The sequence below is a fragment of the Patagioenas fasciata genome, chromosome 7 (genome assembly GCF_037038585.1).
Source record: "Patagioenas fasciata isolate bPatFas1 chromosome 7, bPatFas1.hap1, whole genome shotgun sequence".
NCBI classification, from domain to species: domain Eukaryota; kingdom Metazoa; phylum Chordata; class Aves; order Columbiformes; family Columbidae; genus Patagioenas; species Patagioenas fasciata.
This window is the reverse complement of record NC_092526.1, coordinates 38,420,946-38,443,809: the sequence shown is the minus strand read 5'-3', so window position 1 is coordinate 38,443,809 and position 22,864 is coordinate 38,420,946. Positions and strand designations below refer to the sequence as shown.

The 22,864-nt window shown below is 41.3% G+C and overlaps 1 protein-coding gene across 5 annotated transcripts in view; it reads right to left on the bottom strand.

Moving 5' to 3' along the window:
* The window catches only part of RAPH1 (Ras association (RalGDS/AF-6) and pleckstrin homology domains 1), a 91,592-nt gene extending 80,246 nt beyond the window's left edge, over positions 1-11,346 (bottom strand). For 4 of the 5 annotated variants that reach the window (XM_071811473.1, XM_071811472.1, XM_065840450.2 and 1 more), the window contains exon 1: positions 11,004-11,346. The gene's annotated coding sequence lies outside the window, so the exon portion shown is untranslated. The remainder of the gene's footprint in view (positions 1-11,003) is intronic. The other variant, XM_071811475.1, reaches the window with a different exon arrangement.
* Between the last annotated feature and the right edge of the window lie 11,518 nt (positions 11,347-22,864).

The window sequence follows — 22,864 nt, the reverse complement described above, 5'->3', positions numbered from 1 at the left end:
ATGCACCTTTTTCTTTACAATATATAAAGATATGGGGTTGGTCCATGGTCACATTATACAGGTACACAGCAATTTGTGTTGTCATCTTCGAAATAAGAAAGAACACATTTCACAACAATTAGTGAATTAATCATTGGAGGGTACTAGATACAAGGAATAATTAAAAGTCACATATAATACAATAACATGCCTTATCTACTGCACTCAGATCAGTCTTTAGGCCAGTTCAATTTAAACTCTTCTCCTGATATTAATAGCACACAGACTGTACATTAAACCAAAGTAATTTGTGTCAAGCGGGAATGTTTTTTCCTCCATTGTATTTTAAATTTAAAGGCCACACAAACCTAATATACTTCTGAAGGATTTAGGCCCAGAAAAAGACACACAAAATCATTCCCCAAACTTTGGGCTCAACCGTCTACCCAAGCTAAGTTCCTACATAGTGCCTGTAACTATATTAATGACCTGGTACTTCAGAAGAATGAAGATTGACGCCTCTTTTCAAAAAGATAGATGTCCGAGTCATCACATTTCAGAAGTGAAACACCACTGACGTTGAAAGCACACAGTCTGAAAATGCTTTGTTTGCTCTACAGTGGACTTTCAACCCCACAACGCATGACAGTCATTCCAGGAATATTCCATTTCAGTTCAAAAAAGATAATTTAAGATTTTTCATTCCAAAGTAATAACTAATTACAGGGGCTTTTTACAAAATTGTTGGTTTTGAGGACCTTCTGAAGTTTTTGCACAGATTCAAGTTAAACAGGAATAAACAATATCAAAACAAAGTTTCATTCAAGATAATCACAAGCACTTGAGTAGGATCTTTTGGGGGTTTGTTTTAACAAGAAAGTCTGCAATTTTCACTAACTAGGACAGCAAGCACAAAAGGTTAAGCTGTATGCTGCAATATCAACTGGAGTTTTGTTAATACAGAGCAGTCTTCACAAGACACTGCAGGCTTCTCTTTAAGTGCTGTGACGTGGATATGTGGTTCGTCCTAAAAATTTCACTCATTTCCCTATTGCTTCAATTTTCCGCTCTGTCAGCTGCCAGAAGGGGAGACAACATTCACGCTTTTCTATGAGGCCCTCCTTTTCCTTCCATCGAATCGCTGAAAATGAGACTTCTCACTTCTGCTATGCTGCTTAGAAAGAATCTTTGAGGTCTCTAAATCAGAAGAACTAAACATTTCTTTAGGAAAGCAATTCCCTTCCCCCCTCTCTGGACAGGAATTTATTGTTGGTATTCACATCAACCTGGCAAACAGCATTTCAGTTTCACAGAACCGATCATAAGATATCACTAAGTTACTTATTGATAGACACAGCTGGATAGAGGTGATATAAAAAGTGACCTTCTGTTATCCAGCTTCAGGCAGAGTTGTTCTCCTGATATGCTCAGAGATGGCCAAAGGAATTCCCAAGTTATAGTCAGTGTTACTATCTTGCAAAGCTACCATAAGTGAAAACTACCAGCTTTCCCTCCCCCCTAAATAAAATGCCACTATTTAATGGATACAAGAGCTTATTTTAAGCCCTCAGACACGACTGCTATTAACTAAAATCCAAGCTACTAGAATTGTTGGTCATTGATGTAACACAACAAACATGCAGAGTGCCTTTCCAGGAACAGCATGCAATAGCATGCAATCATCCAGGTTTCTATCAAATTCACTCAGAACTACATGTCCAAGTAAAAGGTCATTTTCTTAAGTCATGCATTAAAGAGATAAGTGGCAACTCCACAGTATCACAGTATGTTTGGGATTGGAAGGGACCTCAAAAGATCATCTAGTCCAATCCCCCTGCTGGAGCAGGAACGCCTAGGTGAGGTCACACAGGAATGTGTCCAGGCGGGCTTTGAATGTCTCCAGGGAAGGAGACTCCACAACCTCCCTGGGCAGCCTGTTCCAGTGCTCTGTTACCCTCACTGAGAAGAAGTTCTTTCTCAAATTTAAGTGGAACCTCTTGTGTTCCAGCTTGATCCCATTGCCCCTTGTCCTATCATTGTTTGCCACTGAGAAGAGCCTGACTCCATCCTCATGGCACTCACCATTTATATATTTATAAACATTAATAAGGTCACCCCTCAGTCTCCTCCAAAATAAAGAGCCCCAGCTCCCTCAGCCTTTCTTCATAAGGGAGATGCTCCACTCCCTTAATCATCTTTGTTGCCCTACGCTGGACCCTCTCCAGCAGTTCCCTGTCCTTCTTGAACTGAGGGGCCCAGAACTGGACACAATATTCCAGATGGGGTCTCACCAGGGCGGAGTAGAGGGGAAGGAGGACCTCTCTCGATCTACTGACCACCCCCCTTGTAATACACCCCAGGATGCCATTAGCCTTCCTGGCCACAAGGGCCCAGTGCTGGCTCATGGTCATCCTGTTGTCCACCAGGACCCCCAGGTCCCTTTCCCCTACACTGCTCTCTAATAGGTCATTCCCCAAACTATACTGGAACCTGGGGTTGTTCCTGCCCAGATGCAGGACTCTACACTTTCCCTTGTTAAATTCCATCAGGTTATTCCCCGCCCAACTCTCCAGCCTGTCCATGCCTCTGGATGGCAGCACAGCCTCTGGCATGTCAGCCACTCCTCCCAGCTTAGTGTCATCAGCAAACTTGCTGATAGTACACTCAATTCCCTCGTTTAAATCGTTAATGAATATATTGAATAATACTGGCCCCAGTACTGACCCCTGAGGCACTCCACTAGATCCAGGCCTCCAACTGGACTCCGCACCATTGACCACCACTCTCTGGCTTCTCTCTTTAAGCCAGTTTGCAACCCACCTCACTACTCTATTGTCTAGACCACACCTCCTCAATTTAGCTGTGAGGATGCTGTGAGGGACTGTGTCAAAGGCTTTACTGAAGTCAAGGTAGACCACATCCACCACTCTGCCATCATCCATCCACCTTGTTGCATTCTCATAAAAGGCTATGAGGTTGGTCAAGCATAACTTACCCTTGGTAAAGCCATGCTGACTGCCCCTAATGACCCTCTTATCCCTGATATGCCTTGAGATGACACCAAGGATAAGCTGTTCCATTACTCTCCCAGGGACAGAGGTGAGGCTGACCGGTCTATAATTACCCGGGTCCTCCTTCTTGCCCTTTTTAAAGACTGCAGTGACATTTGCTTTCCTCCAATCCTCGGGCACCTCTCCCGTTTCCCAAGACTTGGCAAAAATGATGGATAGCGGTCTAGCAATGACTTCAGCCAGCTCCCTCAGCACCCGCGGATGCATCCCATCTGGACCCATGGATTTATGGATGTCCAGACTATTTAATTGTTCCCTAACCCAGTCCTCATCGACTAAAGCAAACTCCTCCATTAACCTGGCTTCATCCGGGGTCTCAGGTGTACAGGGTTCCCCAGGACAGCCTCCAACAGAGCAGACAGAGACAAAGGCGGCATTCAGCAATTCTGCCTTCTCTGTGTCTTCTGCCACCAGGGCACCCACCTCATTCATCAGTGGGCCTACATTGCCTCTGGTATTAGTTTTATCTGCTATGTATTTGAAAAAGTTCTTCTTGCTGTCCTTGACCCCTCTCACCAGTTGTAATTCTAAGGAGGCCTTGGAGAACAGGTCTATAAGGCATTTTCTTTTAAAGGCTCAGAACCACTTAAGGAGTGTTTTCACTATGGGATTTTTATTTCTTTTTTTAACGCACTGTAAAATGCATTTGTGTAACAGGTCTTCAATCAGCTGTGAAGAAGGATGATTACAGACACCTGAGAAGTCCAAACTTGCATTAGCATATTAAAAGAAAACAGATTCCAACAATGATTAACTCAGTTTTCAATGGCACAACAAGATCACAGCAATTCTTCTAGCAAGGAGAAAAGCAGGAAGCAAAATTACTAACGATAAATAAAGAGACTTTGGAATGCTTGGCTTCTGGCATGGAATCAAAAATCTATGCAAGATGCCTCATCGCTATACAGGCACGAACTAGGCAAGTCAGAATCAAATTGAAAGCTACAATATATGACTGGGAAACTGCCTAGAACAGTCAACAGTTCAATACCAAAGACTGAGGCTTTAAGTCCAGACACAATCCATCAGTGATGTACCTCCCACAAAACAATTATGAGGAACCTCCCTAAGTGGTGAACGTCGTTCTTGCTTCTGAAGGAAGCTAAATTGGATATTGCCATTTACTTCACATAGGGTGTCTTGTCCCTGAAGACACAGAGTTTCAGAGTTAACACAAATTTAAAACTTTATATCTTTGTGTATTTCCAGCCAATAACATGAGAAAACCTGAGGGAACACTGTCATAGTCATAATAAAATGGTTTCACATTTGTTAGAGAGTACTTCTCTTCCCACCTAATTCAATACTTCTTGTTCTAAACCACAGAGAAGAGAAACAAGCAATGAGCTCAGATACAAAGCAGAAAAAACACAGGACTAAAATTAAGGCAACTAGTATGCAAGTATAGTATTTCTGCAAAACAAGTAAGTTTCCCATGACAATTTCACCTTCAGAAGATCACCATTAAGCTGCAAAAATTGATCTCATTCATGAGATGTTCAAAAGTATCTTGCAAACTTACTGTTTTCAATATTGAGCTAGAACCCACCTTAGATTTGCAAATCAGCTTACTTAAAATAAATATAGATAACATTATCATCTGGATATGATAATGAATTCATTTACAACATCACAGTGCAAAGTATTTCTTACAACAGACTCTGAAACCTCAGACAGATGCCTTTTAATACTCAAAAGATCCAAGTAGCATAGTTTGTCTTTATTTTTAAAAATGCTTTTACATCCCAGAGATAAAAGAACCTTTAATTTTGCAAAACTATATAACCATGGTCTAGGAAGGTGTATACAAGGATGTAGCTTTTCTTCACCTCTTAGCATCTCCCCAAATGTAGAACCTTTGACTGCACCTCATCACCCCTTCAATCTTACCAATCCAGCATGTTGTGGATCATGCTGTTAACTGCATCACAGAACTTATGTGGATTAAATCTCACCACTCTCTTCTTTTTCAGACTATCTTTGACACAACAGTTTAGTGATCACTAAGACTACATAAGACCGAAAGGATATCTCCATCAAGAAAAGCATAAGGAAAAAAAAATGCTGTCTCTAATCTCAGTTGCTGCTTCTTAGTTCTTATTAATATCATTTCATTAAGAGACCTACTAGAAAAAACACTGAGCAGAACATGCAGCTCTTGAGGCTGGATCAGTACTGTCAGAGATGCAAGTAGGGAGAACTGCAAACCTGCAGCAACTCCAGACATAGCAAATGCATCTGTACAGGGATTCATGACTTTAACCAGTTTATAAACAACACACGGAGCAACTTCCTCCAAAGAACCTGCTCATTTGTTTTGCTAATGCTATCTTCTGTAACATCTACAGCAAAGTCCATCAGTGACATCTCATCACGAAGAGATGGAAAAAGAAGGAAAGCCAGCAAGCGTGTACACACGCTGTTTCCTTCTGAACATTTGTTTTTTCAAGAATGATGTATCACAAGGATCAGTTCAGCAACTTCACGGAGTTAAACATAAGAGTACCACTACAAATCTATAAGCCTTTTGACGGAGGGGAAAATCTGTCAAACATAGCTTCAGTATACTTTCTTAGTGACTAAACCAATCAAATAAGCATTTTACACAAAGAGATATTTCATCATAATAATCAATTAAATTATTTAAAAGACGTCCAGAGACATTAAAAAAAACAACAACAACAACATTTTTTTCATCACTCATTGAAACAACACAGTTGGGGAAAAACTGTCTTAGCACTACCTGTAAGTTCCAAAAAGAATTAAATTCCATACCAAAAAACCCTTTATGAATTTTATGTTATAAAGGCAGCATTTTTCACAGTATGCAGTAACTCACTCAACTTAATGCTGCACTTAGCAGGCAATTTTATAACACATATTGAAGGGATTTAACTGCAAAGGTGATACCAGAGTAAGAATTCAACTGTTTGAGACAGGAGTATTTTATCATCAATGCACACTACATATTCATTATTTGCGCTACTTAATGACATAGGCTTCAAATTCCAATTTTACAAGCAGATGATGCAAATTTACCAATTAGAGTTTCTGTAAGGATAGTAATTAAGTCTTTTGGACACTTCTGAAAACATTTTTGCTTTATGATGACTAACTGGATTTCAGAAAATCAACTAAAATTTTGCAGAGAGTAATCCTAGAAGAGTTTGCAATACTTCCTCAAAGAATATGCAGAGTTTTTCACAATTCGCTGATAGATCACAGTAGGAGAGCAGAAGGAGAAACTACTTGTTCAACACCAGGTTTAGTTTGGGGGAGTGCTTTTACCAGGACTCTGTAACCAAGACACTAAGACTAGGATCACACAGAATGAACTGCCTTTTCTATGCTGAAGATGGCTGTTCTTAAAGCAGAAAAGTGGTAACAAATGACAGAATTGGCATCAAGATGGAAGTCAAACTATGTATCACTGGAAAGAGACAAGCTCTACTTGCAGCTTTTCTGTAGGGAGCAGACTACTTCTTCCTGGAAGAGCAATGAAGGCAACAACTTTAAAAAGCCTACAAAAATTAATTGTGGTTGGGATCTGTGCTGAGCACAGCTTAAGCAGAACAGCATTCTGTTTTAACACATGAACACAACCTGCTATTCTAAACACACTGACAGAGCATTAACGCCCTTACCCAGTGCAAGACCATTTCAGCAGATGTCAAATACAACAATTAGAACAATACAGTGTTAACATTTCAATAACGGATGATAAAGATAATATGCACACAAGATGAGAATCATACTTACTCAGTTTACCATTTGCAAATATATCATAAGTTTTGCTACTGTGTAATTTCCTCACCAGACTCACTATAGTATTTTGTTTAAAAGCTTTCACGTTACACGCTGGTCTTCTAAAAAAAGACCAGAGGCAATGAAGATTCAATCACCTTCCAATTACATCAGTATAAATTAATCTGATGAATTTCTGAGACTAGAAATACAGTAACAAGTAAAAATTATGTTCTGTGAATAAAATGTGTTATAACTGTTTTTATAGTAGCTCTTTAATTCCTCTTCCTGTGCCCTCACTCCTGTAGCCCAGTCCTCACTATAGAATTCAGCCAACTCCTTATGAAATAAGATGGCAAAAAATAATTTACCCAATATTTAATCTCGGGCCAGTTTCAAATTATTGTGCAGTCATCTTCCTCCACACAATTCCTGACAGAGTGATAGCTCACAGAACAAGACATTTCAAATGTTTTTCATTAACAGATGCATTAAAAAAAAAAAGTAAGCTCTATTCTATATAACATCTTACACTAAACACTTCCATTAAAGCCTGTCCTATCAAATAATTAAAATTACTACATAGGACAAAACAGAGAAGTGACTTTAACTCGTTGAAAAGTCAAAAAGTATCAGCCAATGTATCTAGATTGAGCTGCATATAAAGTATGCTGCAGATACTTTTCTTATTCTTTATAAGATTTTGAAGTATGAGGATGATTATTAGCAACCTGAACCATCAAGGAATTCTACTTGTCTTTCTCACAGGGACTGATATGCTTAATTGGATAGTTATTACTTATTTCCAGTATTAACCTCTTGAAAGTAATATGCCATTTTCAATGAACACAGTTTTTAAGTGCTGATAATGCTTGCAGATTAATAATGAGAAACTGAAATCCCTTGCCAATCCGAAGAACAATTAAAACAGGCAATTTTAGAGCAAGTTTCTTCAGTGGAATCCCCTGATCTTGTAGACATTCCTAAAGGTGGAATGTTCAATGTGTGTTCTCACTCAAAGTCTGTGACTGCCAGTTACATTTTTTGAATCCTCAAAAGGATTCAGTCAATGCAACAACCTTGGTTTTGTAACAGTTATATTTTCTCAAACAAAATTAACATTCCACATAGAAATGCATTAAGTGTGACTATTCAACAGTATGCTATCATTTCCACATATGATCAAACTTAAGTAATAAAACAGAACTGGATTGCCCCTTTTATAAGACTTGTTAATCTGAGATTGCCTGATTCAGCTGTAAATCAACCTATTTTTTCCTTTCTCTGCAATTGCTAGAAGGTGCAAAATCACAAAAGCAGCATCCATCGGTGTTCGGTGTATTGGTGGGGGTTGAAATACAAGTTGGACATTTTCGGCTTGGGTAAGTGCCTGTAACAGGTTCTAGATTTAATCAGCATGGTCTTCAGTATCCACTGATGTTAATGGGAAGATGTGAAGTACATTATTTCAGTTTTACTTGAAAATTCAGTAATACAACGGTTGTTTGACGTAACAGAAAAGGCAGTGTGACTATCTTGCAACCTTTGTCTTTATAACAGAAGAGATTTGGATTTTTCTACTATTAAGAATGTGATCTAAATTATTTAATGGCTGGGATATTCAGCACTATTCTTCTCAGTATTTGCTTAACTGGCTTACTCTCTGTGATTTAACACTGTCCCAGTTTGACAGATTTCCATCACCCCACTACAGTGGCTGAAAAACACCTGAAGAAGGAAGGTAAGTGGTATGACCAGTAAAGATCAGATTAATACAGTATAAACATGTTAAATTAAAAGCAAAAAGAAATAACTATTTCTAACTAGAAAAGCTAGCCTATTAAAAATCTTGATGCTGAAGGAAGAGATAAAGGAACACATGTTCATATTCTTGCAACATTCAAGATTAAGAAGCAACACAATAGTTTTACAGCTAAAAAAATTTCAGTGGTTTGGGGGAATGGAGAATTGAGGTGATATCCACATATTCTGATACTCAGAAGACTGAGTCTACCTCTGGAAAAATAAAGTCTCTTAAATCAATCATACTGACCCATTACCTACAAAATTTACCCCAGCTGTGTCATCCACTCCCTTAAACCAACAGGTGTTCTCTGTACCATGGCTTCCCTCATTAAGAAACGCACAGGTTGCAATACACACGGAGTTTGAAACACTTAATATCAACGCATTATGCCCCTGGAAATAAAAGCTATTTTAAATTCAAGCCTGAAGGCAGCGGTCTCAAGATACTACACAGGGAAGGTAGATTCAAAAGACTATATAAAATTTGTCAGTGTCCCTTTTCACATTATTTTTTAATATTCTTTTCAGAGGTTAACAGCTGCTAAGGTACTTTACTTTCCTGAACTGTGGCTCATCTCTTAGCAATACTTTTCCCTCAGTCATCCCATACTGAGTCAGAGAAATAGTGGCAGAAGGACTTTTCATTGCATGTCATATGAGTCTGAAAATCAAGCCATTCTAAGAAAATGTCTACCTGGAAATTAAATTTGTAGGACGGCAATAAATAAATTCCTTAGTGCCACTTACATCCTTTTTCAATAAAAGAAAAAGCCTCCCCAATGTGGATTTCTGTAAGGTAATTTGAGTGTCACCCACTGACACGAAACACCACTTACCAACTGGGGTGCAGAAAAACAGCTCTGTATCCCACTATCCACCACACCCAGCCACGAAAGATATCAGCATATTAAATATGAACATGTCTACACCTTTATATAACACAGGTGAAAAGTATTCCCTAGAAACAGAATTTATGACTTATACTTTTGTTCTTAAAGATAATTTAGCAAATGATTTTTCTGTTCCTCTATTTTAATAGGAAACTTAGCAGAGAAAAGCTGATTAAACAGACAGTAAAATACAAAGATTTACTGTTTTAGACATGCTGTTTCAGTAAAAAACTAAATTCATCAATAAACTCATTTTTCTGCTCAAAGGTGCTTCACAAATTAACGTGTCTCTGTCTGTAAGACAGCAGAGTGGGAACAGATAAAAAGAGATAATCTGTTTAAAATTGAATGGGTGTGATTCTACAGTCTCACAAAATGTTAGCTCCCCATTCCTCAATCACATGAATGGTAACATAAATATATTAGCTATATGAAATAGTCTACTTGTGCGAAACAGAGCGCATGTGTACTCCTCTAATAAAACAGGAATTATACTATGCATACTGATGTTTGCCCCCTTCTGAATACCTATAACCAGGTAAAAACATAAAAAGCCTTGAAATACTAATAAAAATGATAACATGCAAAGACAGTGCCCGAACGTGCAGGTGACTGATACCACACAAGATGACAAACCCAAAAGAAAGAAAACCTTCCAAAATGAACAGGTAAGCCATTGCCTTCTTAAAGCAACCAGCATTAACGCAGGAGAAAAATAAGTATAGCTATATGAATTTTGCACAGGTCATGTGACACTCATGTATACAGACACTCCTCCTTTCCCTCCCACCATCCATGATTTTCCCCGTGCGAAAAAATATAATAAACCACTCTCCCCCCGCGAAAACCAATGCAGACACCAGCCCTGTTTGGTGGGAAGCTCTTCACTAACCAGCCTGTCCTCAGCAAGCCGTATGGCTAAAGAGCTTAAAACAAACAAAAAAAAAAAAAATCAGTTTTTTGTTTGAATGAATGTATTTCCAACGAACATTGTAACGAACAATCCAAACCGACCTTTCTGCCTCAAGAGAGAGGATCTGAGCGTGTTCCGTTCCCCGGGTCGCACAGGCTGGGCTGCCCGCAGCTCCACAGGGTGGAGACTCAGCTAGGCTGACATTGTCTGGATCCCTGGCGCATCCCCGGCTCATCCCCAGCCTCTCCCAAGGCACACCTCGCACCGGGAACCGCCGAGGCGATCACACACGCACAAAAACCCTCCACCAGTCCCCAGCACTGCAAAGCCCGTTTTGAAAAAAATCACCCGGTGATGTTTGGGGCGCGGAGGGGCGCAAGGCACAGCCCCTGGCTGGTAAATGCTCGCCCCTCTAACACTCGGTCGCCCCGGTAGTCCCCGCCCGGCCGCAGCGGTCCCTCAGGGCCCCCGCCCCGCCACCGGGCTGAGGGGAAGCGGCAGGAAACGCCGCTCCCCGCCCGCCGCAGCCCCGCGGCCGCACGCCGGGTCGCCCACCGCCGCCCCCCAAAACACCGACACGAAGGCGGATTCAACACTCACCTCGCCCCGGCTCCGGGGAAGCCCCCGGCGGGCTGGCGGGCAGCGCCGACCCCTCACAGAACAGAAGGGCGAGGCGGCGGGCACGCTCCCGCTCGCTGCCGGCGGCGGCACCCGGGCTCCGCTCCGCCTGCAGCCCCCCGCGGCTGCTGCTGCTGCTGCTTCTCCCACCGCCGCTAATGGTGGCCAGCGATACCGGCTCCCACCGCCGCTCCCTTCCTTCCCCACTCCTTGTTTCCGCCGAGCGCGGAACCGCCTCCGCCCGGCCGCCGGAGCACGTCCCTGCCCGGCAGCTGAGACGCCGCTCCCTCCACGCCGCTCCCGCCCCAGCACCCGCCGCCGCTTCGGGCTCCCCCCGCCACTCACTTCCGGCGCGCAGGCCGCACCTCGCCCCGCCCCGCCCCGCCCCGCCGGGCCCGAGGCCAGCGCCCGGGGGGCGGCAACGGCCCCGCAGCGCTGGGGCAGCCGCCGGCCGTTGGGGCGGTTGGGTGCCCTGAGGGACGGTTGAGAGCCCTGAGGGACGGTTGGGCGCCCTGAGGGTGCTCCGTACACGGTGCCGTTCCGTACGCCGCTGCAGGCGCTGGGGGACCGTGAGCCGTCCCGTGCTCATGGCCGGGGGTTGGTTTCTGTAGGCAGCGAATTACCAAACGTTGGAAATGGTACGCAAAGCCCCGGCAGCAGCTGCCCCGGACCGCGCCGCCTCGGCCACTCCGTCAGTATTTGTCAAGGAGAAAACTTCAGTCAGCTAAAGCTCGGTGTTTTCCATAAAGGAGAGCAATTATGCAAAACCGTGCTAGTTGGTTTACTTCTGTAAATACTAATTTACCGACGAGGTTATGAACTAGGTCAAAAGCAACATGAAGAGGCATCTTTTAAAATACAAGCTAGTACACGGAGAAGATTATTTTCGTGTGTACCTACAATTAAGTAATTTGAAAGACAAAGTTCACGCATATAATTCTAATGTATTTAGCCAAAAATCTTAGCTATATAAATTAGCCTTAGTGTGTAATTGTTTCCAAATTTTGGACAACGAAACGTTGACAACAGTATGCCAGACAAGCTGAGATCAAAGCTATGGATGCGGAAATATCAGACAGTTTTGCAACTCTGAATTTCTTTTATAAATTATCGATGTGAAGTGTAAACACGCATTCATCACCAAGGGACTAGAGTAGCCTTCTGGAGTTGCAAATGAAGTGATTTGAATCAGCCATTGAAAATTATAGACCACTACTTCTACACTGCTTCATAGTTCGTGGGAATGTTCCAGGATTAATAAACGTCTGAGCTCACGTTATTTAATGAAAGTGATAAGGACTTCAGTTTTCTGTGCTGTTCTGCACTTCGTGGATATCAACTTGCTAAGTTGCCCTGAGCCGAAGCAGAGAGCAAACAACACAGTTAATTTAATGCAGGGTGGAGATCAGAGCATTTTAACCTTGAGGACCAGATTGGATCTGCGCGCATCCTGCAGAACCACCATCCAATTACGTACATCAGTTACTAATGTAAAACCATCCCCCAGGCCAGGGAAATTGTACATACCTGCAGCAGAGGTTGGGTGAGGTTTTCAAAGTAGTACGGGGGATTTAGTCGTACATCTGCCAATAAAACTAACAGCTAATGAAATAATAAAAGTAGTCAAGCCTTTTGAGTAGGTTAGATGGCCAGTTTAAATGTATATCTCTTTCCAAATAACAGAGGATAAAACTGATCATTGTTCTTAATCAGGGAAATAATTCCATAGCTATCGACCTTCTCCTTAAATGTTGTCTATCAATCTTCATTTTAAGTATGTCTAAGCAGCATTGGCAGCTGAGCTTAACTTTGAATCCTTCAAAGGTTTTATTTGCTGTTATTTAAATAATTCTGAATAAGAAAACATAAATAAACAAAGGTTGCATAGGCTTTTGGATCATTAGACAGCTGGGGGAATTTCCATAAAGGACACACCAGGCAAAGGCTGGCATATGAGAGTTCAAAATTAAAAGAAACAACAACTCCCATCACGATTGCTTTGTTGCACCCAAGAAAGCTCAGTGACTTGTGCAGCAGAAATTTTGTATTTTGGTGAAGACCGCCTGGGTCTGATCCACACTCTATCAATCGAAATTATATATACATACGTGCATATATAGGTACATCTATATATACGTGCATCCTATCCTGGAACTCTGAGCGCCTGTGACCCCTGCCAGCTCTCACAAGGAGAAGAGCAGTCTGATTGTTTCCACCTGCGTCTTTGTATTTTTTTCTGCCAACTACATTTTTCAAGCAACATAATCATTAAAAGAGCCTTTCCTGTGCATCAATAGTTTGCTCAACCTATACCGTATCTATTGCTGCTCAGCTTGCTACAATGGCATTTCCAAATGGGAATTATGATGAAGTATTACAGTATTTCTTAGCAACAGGTATAGCACCCATAGCCATTAACATAAATAATTCAGCTCATCCAGCCTATACGTTAAAAATTTCTTTTCTCAGATCTTATCTGCTGTTCAGAGTAAACAAGAATATCTTGAAGAGGATCTGACTTTGAAGCAACAGGTATAATGACAACAGTAGCCCAGAATAGGAATGCAGACTTGGACAAGAGCTTCTGGGTTTTCAAGCCCAGCAGCATGATACAAAACCCATCGCAGAAACCGCTCATGTTCTAGGTTCAGGCTGCTAAGCTTTCTCAAGGCTGTTCTTAGGAAAGGCTGCAGCTATTTGCATGTGAGAACAAGTTCAAACAGAGTAGCACCACAAACACTGGAATGAAAACATCATTTTCTGAACTCATTTCATCAGTGTAAATCAGGAAAATCTTGACTAATGCAGCTAAAGTACTCCTGATTTACAGTGGGATGACAGCTCTGAATCCAAAGCACAGAATGGCTGCGTATGAAAATATGACCGCTTTCCTCTTTACGCACTTTCCCCTCATTCCACCTTTGAGAACTAGAGAAGTACTGTCTTCCCATTTCTCAGGTGATGACTTAAAGCACAGAGAGAGAACACTACCTCCCTACAGTCTGGCTATGAATGAGGCTTCTTTCCTAAGTCTGAATTCTGCTCTCATCAGCGCCAGACCGGTCCCTTGCTTGGGAGATTGCTCTTCATCCCAGATTTACTGACTGATACTCTTTTTTATGGAAGCATCAGCATTACGGTAATACAGACTAGCTAATAACCTACCTATAGCATTCTTTGTCATTATCACTTTTGGTGAAAATTCAAACCATCCTATCACATATCTCAATAAATCACCAGGGCTAACACATGGCAAGAAAACATTTCTTCTTGATCCTCAAAGCAACCAGCTTATGCTGCTGAAGCAAGAAGCTTGCTTGTCCCCTGCATCCTTGTAAGCTAGCACATGCAGCTGCAAATGTCATCTTTGCTCACAAAGCTTCACAAATCCCTTTTTAAATTCCACTAAACTCTTTGCCTTTATGACTGTCTGTGCAATTGGATTCCATAGATCGAAAATACACTGTGTGAAGTAGTATCGAAAGCATGTTCTGGAAGGTTTTGCTCTGTGAATTGAGGCTGCAATTAACTGACTTCACTAGACACCTGATGAAGTCCCCCTTTCCTCCATATGTATTGCCCTCCATTACTCTTTATTCTGCACAGCTGATGTTTTGGTGGCTTTTTAGGTCCTGTGAGGAAAAACCTGGCCCTCATTAATGTATGTGAGCACCATGCACATAAAAATAGGGAAGCAACAGCACACACAAAGATTTGGATTTGGATCTTCCGACATCCAGGGTACCACAGAGACTCTGGATTCTCCTCCCAGGCTGAAGTCAGTAGTAGATTTTAATGGGAGCAGGGCTGAGCTAATGGTGGCACTTTGGAAAATCCCACCCAAGGGATTCAGTGATATGCAAAGTGCTTGAGGCAGGTTAGCTGTGGGGCATTTCCACTAATGGGGAATGGCACAGTTGTCTTTATTAATTTTCTTTCTCCAAAGTGCAATTAAAATGTATATATTTTTATATCTTTAGGAACAAAATGTTTCTTTTTCTAGAGATTCTTACTGATGGGCAGATGAGTGGCTTTCTGCAGCACAGTTAAAGGCCTGAAAATCTATCACCCCGCAAGATCTATTAATACACTCCAGCTGCCTTTCTTATTCTTTCATCTGACTCAACATGATTACAAGGGAAGATAATGTAGCTGTGGGTCCCAATTACAGTAGTTGCACTGGTCATTCCTAAAACAAGGTTTTTCATCCTCTTCTTTGAGATGGGAGGAGCTGGTACTTTTCTACCTAACCGTCCCTTTACAACCAAGAGAAAAAAAATCTCAGTGGTGAGGATGGATTGGAAAAGGACCATTAGCACAGGAAAAAGAAAACGTGACATGAACTGGAATGTGGTGCCAACAACAGCAAGGGGGGTGATGCAAACAAATGCTAATGTAGAGGACATTGGTCCATTTTTCAGAAGTCACTACATGGTAAGGATTGTCAAAAAAAAAGGTCAAAGTTATGATAACTTTGCAAACAACTCTGCAAATAAACACAGCCTGGAGTATCTTTGTTTCTTTGAGTGATGCGTATGAAAATTATGAGGTTACTCGTCCATAAGAATTGTGAGGTTCCTGCACATAATTCACTTAAAATGCAAATAGTGATTCTTTTCCAGACACTCATTCAAACAACAATAGAATTTTCCCCATAGAAGTGAACAGCACATGTTACTTCAAAAGCATTAAAACATCCCATTTACCATGGTGTAATGGCAGAGGTTGGGTCATTAGCATCACAGTGAAATGTCAGAATATACTAGAACTTTTGCGGACATGAGAACCATTGCTTTACAGAAAAACCCCAAGTCCACAATGTATTTAAAATACTAAGGGGGGTGAGTGGCAGAATAGGGTGAGAAAATAAATTGGGTTTGTTTCTGCTTGCTACTTCTACTTTGCAGCTCAAATTTGTCTGGCAGTTCTGATGAAAAGTTCTTCTTGCAATGACCTTTTCAATGCAATGCCATTTTAGCCTTACTGACTCCTAACAACTCTGCTGAATGTCAGACTGGAATATCCCAGGATAATCCAGGGGTCTGGATTAGGCATTTCTCTGAGTCAGACTGGAAAGCGCGTCTCAGGTCTTTGGACTCTATGTTACCATTACAGAGTAAGGCCTGAAAGAATCAACAAGTAGTAATTTACCTTTCGGATTACTTTTAACCTTCTGGTTAAAAGCATTTCTCATTTTACGTTGAAAAGGTTCCACTTCATCTCACTTCAGAAGCGACATCTTTTGCTTACTGAATTAGTAAAAGAGCATTTTAATGTCATTGTTGAAAGTGTTTTTCCTTCAAGACCAAACACCTTATATACAGTTAATCCTCACTGCAGAATATTTACCTGCTAAATCTGATTCGATAATTATTGAAGTATAAGTGACTTTATGAATGTGCAATAAAATAGAATTATCAGTCACATTGCTGTGTGAGATAGAATTTTGGCGCTTCTCCTGCTGCCCTGTGAAAATCCAATATACTACATTTAGCTTCCCTTCTTTATAGAGTGAAGTATTTTAAATTCAGTCAAACTGGCCGTAACTGCAGGGGAAGCTTTGTGTGTACGTACTGCACCAACGCGGGATGGTTTCTGGAGCCACAGGGACAGACACACACATCTCTGGTACACTCAGTGCTGGCACCACTGTTCGTTTTTCCAGCCACTATTAACTGTTCTTTCCCAGCATCTTCAGCCACGTCGTATCCTCAGATCTCATTCTGGATTGTGACTTGCTCAACTGGACTTGATTTTTTTTGTCTTTTAGGAGCCAGCTGGCACCAATCAAGTTGCAAGACTGGGTGAAAAGTACAGCTTTCTCCAGAAGTCCTGTTTTATTTAACTGGACCAAATGTTTACAGAGCACAACTATTTTTTTCCTGTCATTTTTGTGCACATGTGAAATATTTGACATATGCCTTGTAAATCATACATTAGGATTTACTGGAATTTCTGTCTTGACCGCTTAAGTGACATTAGCTGGACTTGTCACATTTTTTTTAAGAAGTAGTTCAAACTGGTGCAGTTGTTCTTTAACTAGGGAGTGACTGAAAATAGTTCTGGGAAGTTTCAGATTCTTTTTTGAACAGCTGTAGATGAATGAATGGACAGTAGATTTTTGAATAGTGAATTTCAGCTTTTTTCTCATTGTATTTCAAAACTTTTACAATTTATTTAAAAACTCTCATTCTGAAATGAAAAGTGGAAAAGAAACATTTCAGCATGTTTAATGTGGTCTGTGTGATGTTTCGGGACTTATCAAATAGAGCTGTCGTGATTTTTTGAATAATTTTAGTGATGATGTAGGCAAAATTAAATGGCATTTCGGAATAACTCTGAAGATCTTTGTTCAAGATATGATGGGCAAAAATCCAAGCAATCCTCATTAGTAATTCTTTCAGAGAAAATTTTCTCCTTGAATCTTAATGTGTGCTTTTGAGGTAGGTGACTTGGAGCACCTGTTTAGAGAAATTCAACTGCCTCAGCTATCCCAGTGATTTCTCTCTTAGTCCAATAGACACAGTATTATATACAGGTACACCCATAAACATAATTTATGTTTGCATGTAATTTGTACTAAACTACTCAGGGATTACCTTTACCTAAATGAAGAGTGGGATTAAGTGAACATATGGTGTTAAGAAAGCTGGAAATAAAATCCCCCTGCATCTTACTCTGCCACACTTGTATTGCTTTTCAGAGGATTACTTGTGAGGCTGTGTGGACAAGCTTTCTGAGAAAGGAATTGACAGGCATAAAGTTTCACAGGTTGGTACTGGTTATGAGGGAAATCCTACAAAATGATGCTGTTTAGGTGAAAGGTACTTTGTCTTCTGTTAGAATCCTGAAACTCATTTTTCACTTGTACTGTATCAATATGTACATGCAGAGAAAGAGAGGACCTAGTGGTTTCTTTTCACTCATCATCATAATTTGGCAGGTAGCTTTTCAGACTACAGTCATAACTGGATGCTGTCTCCTTATTAAATGCCTTTTTATAAAGGTGACCGGAAAGCTCAGAAGCCTACAGTAAATTGACAGAATTTCAGTCAGAAAATCTATTAATTTAGTTCAAAAAGTTATTTGTGATATTAGATGTAAACCCCACAATTTTCCTGATTATTTACCTGACAATTAGGCATAAAACAGACACAAAAGACTTGCAACATCTATTGCATATACCAGCCAGTAGCAAACTTAATATCACAGTGTGAAAACAGCTTCAAAGGACAGAGCCCATTGTCCCCCAGCAACTGTATGGCAGTGCATTTAGCTGCTGTAGTCAGTTCATGCTTAGAAACCTCAGTGAGTTCCTCCAGCCCGTGGATTTGGAAGTCACCTTGATAGCATTTATCTTCCCAGAGCTGTACGTACGCTGGGTTATTCTGCAGCCCTGCTGTTTCCTCCAGATCCTCCCAGAGGTCCATTCACATCAACCAATTTGCTGAGTAGACCCTCGTTACATAAGTTTCAGATCCTTATAGTCTAATCATTTCTTCCTCTTCTACTGACCAGTTCTCCTCCTATAAGTACAAGTTGTCTTCTTGTTTGTGTCCTAAAATAAACTCCCTGGACAAATATATAAAGCCATGCATGATCCCTTACAGCCCTCTTCCATATGCACTCCATTTTGACATCTGTGAAGTTGATAACGTCACCAGAGCAACCAGTAAGAATATAAATGTCTCAAAATAGCAACCTGGCAATGCTTACAGTGCACAAAATCAGTGTGTGCAACTGCCTGGTTTTATCTTTGCTATCCTTGCCCTTCCTTTCCCATTTCCTCCACTGGATATTCTTCCACTTTTTGTATTGTGTCAAAACTGACTGTCAGCTCTTTAGGAAGATGTAGATCCCCTGTTACACACATAGTCTTTCCAGGGACTTAGCCCTGCTAATTTAGAAGGGAGTGGTGGTGATTGCAGCTGTGTCTCCTTTAAATAGTTTATGAGTGGTGCTCACTTTGTTTTTTTTTCGTTTCGTAACCAACCAGAAATCAGCCCCAGCAGCCTCCCATATGTTCCTTGTCTTTTGTTTGCTTGGGTATATTTATTGTATGGGTTTACTCAGGATCCAGCTATGACTATGTCATGGGTTTGTTCTGTACACTGTCAAAGACATGAGACTGAGCCCAACACCTGTGTTTAAAACATTATAGTTGTGTCTGGAAAGCCAGAAAAATGGGAGTATGATCTGTTCTGAGCTATTCTTACACCATTGTAAACAATCTTAGTAGCTAAATAGAAATCCTGCCACTAAATACAAGCGTCAAATTGCAACCAGATCCTCAGCATGCCAAGACCACATCAGTGCAGTTCCAGATTTCCCTTTCAGTGAGCAACCCGGCAGTGCCTCATGTCAAGCAGCTGATAGCAGGACTATTGTTGCTACTCCCTGCCCATCTGAGTGCTCCTGTGCAGATCCACCTGTCTGGATGTCACAGCGGACTCTCAGGATCCCCGGGGTATACTGAAGGAAGAAGCATCACTTCTCTTCCAGGAGATAATGTACCCAGAGCCTGAACTACTGCTGGTCAGAATGTTGTGTGCAGGACAGTGTAATTAAGATGTATTGAAGCTCAGACCTACCCCTTGGAAACAAATGTCCTCTTTCTTTCAAAAGACCTCAAAGAGACAATTCCTCCCTCTGCTACATCCTTAGATGTCCAACATGTTCTCCAAGCCCAGCTTATCTTTGCTCTCTGAAAGGTAGGTCTAATTAACCTTCTGTTTCTGTTGAGCACGTGTTGAGACATCTTGGTCTGCAACATCCACTCCAGTGCAAACATTCAGACTATTTGCAACCTTCCATAAATGCTTCCCGCTTCAGGAGTCCAGGATCCAAATGACTCCCTAAGTGTTGGTGTATTTGTTGCCTGCTTTGAACCTGAAGAATTCACAGGTGGCAAGGAGATGTATGCAAGCAACACATGCTGCTAATTCTCTCTGAAAGTCTAAGATTAAGGCTAAGACCACTAAAAGCCTGTGACATTATTTGAGTATCAATCAGAGAAAGGGAATTTTTGTAGCATTTATAGCTCTAACATATATAAGAGTGTCCTAAGAGGAACATATTTTGAGCACTCTTAACTAATGCTGAACTAGTGTAAGCTGTTGGGGTTAAAGCATAGTTGTTTTCCTTTGTTTAGCTGTCCCTCCAGCAGGACTGTATGTTTGAACAGTTGGTACATTCAATCTAGCGCAGACCTGGCCTGTTGTCTCCTGCTACATGCACTCCTGTTCCTTTCTGATCAAATGTCACATGGGATCAGCACAATAAATCTAGATTAGAGTTGAGAAACAGTGATCATTTTTTATTTTCTAGTGTTATTTAGTTTGTGATACAGCCGAATATGGCTGGAACCCAGTGTGTGTATTTAACTTCGCCTTTCCCACTGAAATGTGTCATCTGTACTAAAGAGAACAGTTCTGCAGCACAAATTCCCTTATAAGTAGTAATTGCTGTATAAAAATGAGGTCACTGTCTCTGTAGATAAAACATTTTAAAAAATGTTTATGAAATTATTTACTTTGCATAAAAATAAAAAAGAATATTTTAAATTGATGTGGTTTTGCTGTTTGCTTCTGCAAAATTAGCCTCAAATGAATACTTACAACAGCATGCAAACTAGGGTTGGAAGGGAGGAGGCCAAGGGTGCTGCTCAATGGAAGTGGTTTTCTGCTAAAGCTGGAGCAGAACTGAGTGAAGCTGGAACAGGTCTCAAACCTGGCTGCTTAAAGTTAGGAATCTATGTGTCAATGACTCAATAAAATGGCCTGGTTTTCCAAAACGGTTGGCAGGCACCCACATTTCTCATTGAAATCAACAGGCATTGCATATGCTTAACACCCTGGAAAATCAGGCCACTTATATTTAGGAGTTTAAATATGACATTTGGAGCTTAAATTTCATCTCCTAGAGTTAAAATACTAAGCCGAGTATCTGAAACCTATTTTGAAGTAGGATGTCTGATCTAATGGTAGAGGTTACAGTTAATTAAGATAAATTATTATTATGCTGACCTCCCACCGCCTCTGAAAACATTACCCCATATGCTGAGACACCTTAGCTGTCTCCTAGGTTTCTAGCAGAGAAACTTGTTGCAAGAACACTTTTCAGGAACCCTTCTGACAACCATGTTCTTCATGGCTATGAGCCCCAGTAGTCAACATTTTCACAAGCAAAACCATATCTGAATGCAATTGTTGTCAAAAGAAGGATTTTGCTATCATTACGCGACAGGATGGAACTTGGCTCCATCTTTCTGTTTGTCGCATGGTGCACGACAAGCGAGTGCTGGTAGCCACAGCAGAACCATGCCAATCACCACCATATGTTAGAGTCCATTCTCTAGCTATGCTGGGTTATTACTTCAAACATTAATCAGAGCATCACACACAGCTCTGCTCACAGCAGCAGCGCTGCAGTCTTGGTGATGTGGAGATTGTCCTCTGTAGCTTGTTTAAAGCTAAAACTGCACTCACAGTGTTTCTGGAGGCTCAGTGATGCTGCTGTATCTGCATAGCTAATAAAAATTTCCAGCAAGTAGCCCATTCATTGTGCATTATAGAAAAGAGAAAGTCCCTTAAACAAATTCAAGCTCTTTCAAAGAATTTATCTCATGACGACTCCTTATTTTTAAATGTTCTGTCAAGCATGAGATACCTACACACGGCATTTTCTGTTTCTATTTATTTCCCCCCAGACCCAAGATCTGGTGGTCACAGACTCCTCTCCCTGATTTGTCTGGTGGAAGGGAATTGAAGGAAATCACTACAATGCATGCTGTATTTATGTTTGGTTAGAAAAAGGATTTAAATGGCAAGTACTGCAGGGAGATTGCAGGAATCTGAATGCTATTTTTTAAATAACCATGTGGACAATGCCCATGGTAGAAAGGCCTTTATTTTCTAGAGGGCAAGACTTCCCCAGTTGTGTAAACATGCTCTCAGAAGGCAGCTGTGTGTCAGATCACCACTGAGCTATCCACAAGTGGGGAAGGCACCCTGCAAAGCCCTGACTCCAACCCACTTGAATTAGGGAAGACCCTTTCTGATTTCAGTGGGCTGTGGACCAGATCTTACCCGTGAGCAGCAGTGAATGTATGTGTGACCCAGATTCAAGAATGAGGTCTGCTGGGTGCATCTTCCAGGTAAAGACTGAACACTGGTGGGGACCAGGGTGACAACGAAGGCTCCGTAGAGCAGCCTCTGAGCACCGTTCGTGACTGTAATCTGCCTCAAGCCATGGCCTGCATCTTCAGAAATCTTTCTGACATTGAGTAATTTATCCTTTCAATACAGCTACAAGGAAGACTCTGTGACTAGAGAAGCAGGGTTGCATTTGGAGGTGCTGAGGAGTGGGAACCCCAGAGGAGTATGGAAAAAAGATGAAGTTGTACCTTCTCTGAAAAAAACTGGGCTTCTACTTACTTTTATCCACAAAGCAATTTTGTCTGAAAGCCAGAATTAAAACCCAAAAGTTCCTGGCTTAGACCAAAACCCCATTGTGGGATAGTGTTTCGTTATAGAAGTTATTTATCTACCGAAACTATTTAAAGACAGGAAGTGTTATCTGTGGCTAGGATTAATCATCTCTGTCACACAGCCTGTCTCCCGAATGAGAGATTAATGCAGAGTATAGCTTCCTGACAGGCAAGAAGCATGGTAGGGATTTTGTTAATTCTGTGGTAAGAAGCAAAGCCAAGGAAATTGCACAATGCCTGGCATGTTGCGACACTGCCAGCCAAAAATATCTCAGCTGAGACTGCTCATTGTGCCAGACTCAATAGACAGAAATGGGCAGGGAAACCTCTGTCACGCCCCAACATCCAGGCCTGC